This window comes from Triticum urartu, chromosome 7A (assembly GCF_056163025.1).
Source record: "Triticum urartu cultivar PI428250 chromosome 7A, HENAU_Tu73, whole genome shotgun sequence".
NCBI lineage: Eukaryota > Viridiplantae > Streptophyta > Magnoliopsida > Poales > Poaceae > Triticum > Triticum urartu.
The window spans coordinates 110,194,703-110,199,906 of NC_141879.1; positions in this window are offsets into that span (position 1 = coordinate 110,194,703).

Consider the following 5,204-nt stretch of genomic DNA (forward strand, 5'->3'; position numbering starts at 1 on the left):
TCATCTTATAATGCTACCATCAATCAAAGCAAGATAAGATGCATAAAAGATAAACATCACATGAAATCAATATAAGTGATATGATATGGCCATCATCATCTTGTGCTTGTGATCTCCATCTTCGAAGCAACGTCGTGATCACCATCGTCACCGGCGCGACACCTTGATCTCCATCGTAGCATCGTTGTCGTCTCGCCAATCTTATGCTTCCACGACTATCGCTACCGTTTAGTGATAAAGTAAAGCATTACAGCGCGATTGCATTGCATACAATAAAGCGACAACCATATGGCTCCCGCCAGTTGCCGATAACTCGGTTACAAAACATGATCATCTCATACAATAAAATTTAGCATCATTTCTTGACCATATCACATCACAACATGCCCTGCAAAAACAAGTTAGACGTCCTCTACTTTGTTGTTGCAAGTTTTACGTGGCTGCTACGGGCTTAAGCAAGAACCAATCTTACCTACGCATCAAAACCACAACGATAGTTTGTCAAGTTGGTGCTGTTTTAACTTTCGCAAGGACCGGGCGTAGCCACACTCGGTTCAACTAAAGTTGGAGAAACTGTCACCCGCTAGCCACCTTTGTGCAAAGCACGTCGGGAGAACCGGTCTCGCGTAAGCGTACGCGTAATGTCGGTCTGGGCCGCTTCGTCCAACAATACCGCCGAACCAAAGTATGACATGCTGGTAAGCAGTATGATTTATATCGCCCACAACTCACTTGTGTTCTACTCATGCATATATTCATCAACACATAAAACCTAGGCTCGGATGCCACTATTGGGGAACGTAGTAATTTCAAAAAAAATTCCTACGCACACGCAAGATCATGGTGATGCATAGCAACGAGAGGGGAGAGTGTGATCTACGTACCCTTGTAGACCGACAGCGGAAGCGTTAGCACAACGCGGTTGATGTAGTCGTACGTCATCACGGCCCGACCGATCAAGCACCGAAACTACGGCACCTCCGAGTTCTAGCACACGTTCAGCTCGATGACGATCCCCGGACTATGATCCAGCAAAGTGTCGGGGAAGAGTTCCGTCAGCACGACGGCGTGGTGACGATCTTGATGTACTACCGTCGCAGGGCTTTGCCTAAGCACCGCTACAATATCATCGAGGACTATGGTGGAAGGGGGCACCGCACACGGCTAAGAATATGATCACGTGGATCAACTTGTGTGTCTAGGGGTGCCCCCTGCCCCCGTATATAAAGGATCAAGGGGGGGTGCGGCCGGCCATGAGGAGTCCTACTCCCACTGGGAGTAGGACTCCCCCCCCTTCCTAGTTGGAATAGGATTCGGGAGGGGGAAAGAGGAGAGAGAGAAGGAAGGGGGGGGGGGCGCCGCCCCCCTCTCCTTGTCCTATTCGGACTAGGGGGGGAGGGGCGCGCGGCCCAGCCCTGGCCACCTCTCCTCTCTTCCACTAAAGCCCACTAAGGCCCATATACCTCCCGGGGGGTTCCGGTAACCTCCCGGTACTCCGGTAAAATCCCGATTTCACCCGGAACACTTCCGATATCCAAATATAGGCTTCCAATATATCAATCTTTATGTCTCGACCATTTCGAGACTCCTCGTCATGTCCGCGATCACATCCGGGACTCCGAACAAACTTCGGTACATCAAAATGCATAAACTCATAATATAACTGTCATCGAAATCTTAAGCGTGCGGACCCTACGGGTTCGAGAACAATGTAGACATGACCGAGACACGTCTCCGGTCAATAACCAATAGCGGAACCTCGATGCTCATATTGGCTCCTACATATTCTACAAAGATCTTTTATCGGTCAGACCGCATAACAACATACGTTGTTCCCTTTGTCATGGTATGTTACTTGCCCGAGATTCGATCATCGGTATCTTAATACCTAGTTCAATCTCGTTACCGGCAAGTCTCTTTACTCGTTCCGTAATACATCATCTCACAACTAACTCATTAGTTGCAATGCTTGCAAGGCTTATGTGATGTGTAATACCGAGAGGGCCCAGAGATACCTCTCCGACAATCCGAGTGACAAATCCTTATCTCGAAATACGCCAACCCAACATGTACCTTTGGAGACACCTGTAGAGCTCCTTTATAATCACCCAGTTACGTTGTGACGTTTGGTAGCACACAAAGTGTTCCTCCGGCAAACGGGAGTTGCATAATCTCATAGTCATAGGAACATGTATAAGTCATGAAGAAAGCAATAGCAACATACTAAATGATCGAGTGCTAAGCTTATGGAATGGGTCATGTCAATCACATCATTCTCCTAATGATGTGATCCCGTTAATCAAATAACAACTCTTTTGTTTATGGTTAGGAAACATAACCATCTTCGATTAACAAGCTAGTCAAGTAGAGGCATACTAGTGACACTCTGTTTGTCTATGTATTCACACATGTATTATGTTTCCGGTTAATACAATTCTAGCATGAATAATAAACATTTATCATGATATAAGGAAATAAATAATAACTTTATTATTGCCTCTAGGGCATATTTCCTTCATAGACCTCCTCCCGAGACGTTCCGATCAGACTCGGTATCTCGGTTCTTCAAGACACTTCGACAGGTTAAAACAAATCCAGCAACACCGCCCGAATGTGCCGACAAATCCCGATAGGAGCTGCACATATCTCGTTCTCAGGGCACAATCGGATAAGCAATCCGTACAACTAAAAGAAGCCCTCGAGTTTCCCCGAGGTGGCGCTGCAAGGGGCTCTAGTTTGGACCAACACTCAGAGGAGCACTGGCCCGGGGGGGGGGGGGTTAAATAAGATGACCCTCGGGCTCCGGAAACCCAAGGGAAAAAGAGGCTAGGTGGCAAATGGTAAAACCAAGGTTGGGCATTGCTGGAAAAGCTTTAATCAAGACGAACTATCAAGGGGTTCCCATTATAACCCAACCGCGTAAGGAACGCAAAATCCGGGAACATAACACCGATATGACGGAAACTACGGCGGCAAGAGTGGAACAAAACACTAGGCGAGAGGCCGAGCCTTCCACCCTTTACCAAGTATATAGATGCATTAAGATAACAAGGCAATATAATGATATCCCAACAAGTAAATAATGTTCCAACAAGGAACGGATCTCCAATCTTCACCTGCAACTAGCAACGCTATAAGAGGGGCTGAGCAAAGCGGTAACATAGCCAATCAATGGTTTGCTAGGATATGGTGGGTTAGAGGTTTGACATGGCAATTTTGGAGGCTTGAAAGCAAGTGGTAGGCATCGTAGCATTAGCATAGCAAAAGAGCGAGCATCTAGCATAGCAAAGATAGTAGTGATTTCGAGGGTATGATCATCTTGCCTGCAAAGTTGTCAGAGTTGACTGGATCCTCGAAAGCAAACTCAACGGGCTCCTCATTAGCGAACTCGTCTCCCGGCTCTACCCAAACAAGACAAACAAGCAACAAGGACACAATCAACCACGTGCAAGGATCAAAAAATATGATGCAAACATGGTATGCTATGCGGGATGCGATGCGGGATGCATATGCAAGCTTGACAAGGGATGCATGAACCTGGCCTCAACTTGGAAATCCAAGTGTACCACTGGAAAGATGAGATGAAATCGCTTGAAAACGATATAAAGAACGCCGGAATCGGAGTTACGGTTTGGAAATGGCAAGCAATTCAAATATGACCACGTTCTGCGATTTACAGCAAGTAGCCATCTAAATGTAACAAGATGAACATGCTACAGCACTCAAACATGGCATACAAATACATGGCAGGGATGCATTCAAGATGTTTAACAAAAGTCTAGCACTGAGCTACGGCCAAATCATCCATTAACAGGTTCAAACAAGCATGGCAAAAATGCATATGTTAAACAGATCTCAGACTTAGTGAAATTAGCACTTGTCTGGATTTCAGATCAGATAGCACTCTTCGGAGCAACAAAACTACATGCTACAGGACCTGAACATGGAAAACTAAAGCATGGCATGGAGCTACTCAAAGAGCTTAACAAAAGTCCCTTAGTGACCTTAAGCCAAAAGGGATCAGAAAATACAATTGCAAGCATGTGAACATGGCAAAAACATAATCAGTTCTCAGACTTAGTGAAAACTGGAGCATGCTGAAAACAGATATCAAGTAGGCATGTTTACAAGCTCGGTGCACTCACTACAGAGCAAGTCATGATAATCTAAGCATACACTCATCAAGAATACACAAAATGCAAGCTATACATGGCAAGAGCAATAACATAGCATGCACGGATCAACTACAACATCCTCGGCAAAATCGCTAACAAGTAGACAATCTGCCCAGATTCACGAAATAGCAAAAGTAGAGCTTGATTGACTCAAGCTAGGCTGCTCCATAATTGCAAACAAAGACATGGATGGATAGAGCACTACAAGATTAACAAAACATCCTTATTTATCATCCTCAAAAGAGGCACGGATCACTAGGAAACAACATGAACATATGGCAATATAAGATAAACAGGTCAAGGACTTAGTGGAAATGCTAAGTCCCTGAAATCAGCATTACCAAGTGCCTCACTTTGCAAGCTTGTGCTAGTCACCACACACATCACAAAAATACATGGGTTGCACCTCTGGGAAGATGGCAAAACCCTTAACAAAACATATGTAGAGCTCATGGGCATATCATGCACACAATAATCATGGCAAAAATGACAAATATCTAAATGGAGCAGCAGATCTGACAAATATCTCAAGTAGCACTCTTCTAACAGCATTTCGGGCATCAAGATGAACTCAAATGAAAATGATGCAATGGAATGAAATGATGTACTCTCTGAAGCGAACATTTTGATATGCTATATGCGCGAAACGGAGTTACGGATGCAAAGTTATAGCACGATGAACATGAGCATATGAACTAGGGTTTCGGGAGAAAGTCAACCGAGATTTCGGATCTCAGATTTGCATGCTTCCCGAGGTCCGCGGAACAGTGCACCGGAGCTTCACCGGAGAGGGACTTGGGGGCGCCGGAGGAGGAGGAAGGCGGCCGGGCTTGGCGGACCGGCCGGGGCTCTCGCCGGCGTCGACGGGAGCAGCTGCCGGGGTTGAGGAGGTGCGGGGCGGCACCGAGGTGGCGGGGTCGTCTCCGGCGACGAGGCGGCGGGGCGGCGCCGGCGCGGTGGAGGCGCAGGAAGGCGGCCGGCGACGAGGGAGGCCGGGCGGCGTGGCGAAGCAGACGACCCGGGCGGCGG